Here is a 1,011-nt window from a genome sequence, read left to right on the forward strand (position 1 = left end):
TGTTAACAGAGTCGATTTTGATAGTCGCTTGGCAGATATTGTTTTTCCATCTATATATATGGGTGGTGTAAATATTAAGGAACCAGAACTCTTAATGTTCTGGGCATGAAACGAATGTGCGACGTCCGCTGGACTCAACACATTTGTCAAGTGTCGAAATAAGCATTCAAGTTTCTCGGTTTTTTTAAATGGTGAAAGACATACTTCACTTCATCTGATCTTCTTACTATTTACTACACTTATATCTGACCGAAAATGGAATACAACTCTCATGTATGGGCCGGAGCTTCGAAGTCTATTTTGGTGCTACTCGACTGCGTACAAAAGGGGGCGAAGGTACTTATCGGTGACAGTAGGGTATACAACTCTATTGATTCAATAAAGCACCGTCGCAACGTGGGGTGTATTTCAAGGTTCTATCGATCACGTCTTTCTTTCAGAACACATCCATTTGTGGTAGATTGGCCACTGGACCGCACAACACATTACAGGGAAAATTCATTCTTCAGTCGCACTGTTCGTATGTGGAATAAACTTCCTGCAGAGGTATTCCCTGCCATTTTCAATATAAGAAGAAGTTTAAAGTTTTAAACGTATGCAAATAAATGGAGATGAGTTCCATTTGAAAATCTCTGCTCTTGCTCAAGTTAAACCTTATAAGGATTTAATGTAAAATTCCTCTCTGCGAGATTTGGAAACAGTGTAATATTACAAATTCAAAATTGTACACAATGAAGAGTGAAATAAAAAATAGACAGGCACCCTACACAGTCACGTGCCAATAGCAATTACCTCCATTGCAAGTTGGAGACACTCGTTTCGCATGTGTTTACTATATTTTTGTATCCGTTTTTATTTTCGTTTCATTTTTAAGCGTGTAGGTCATCATATTCATTATTCGTTTTTATTATAAAACAAGTAGGAAAGTATAGTCGGGCATGGCCGACCATATAATACCCTACACCATGAGTATATTTTTAAAATTTTTACTTTTTATAAAATTTTTATTTT

Source organism: Lucilia cuprina, chromosome 2 (assembly GCF_022045245.1).
Source record: "Lucilia cuprina isolate Lc7/37 chromosome 2, ASM2204524v1, whole genome shotgun sequence".
In the NCBI taxonomy this organism is placed as follows: Eukaryota; Metazoa; Arthropoda; class Insecta; order Diptera; family Calliphoridae; genus Lucilia; species Lucilia cuprina.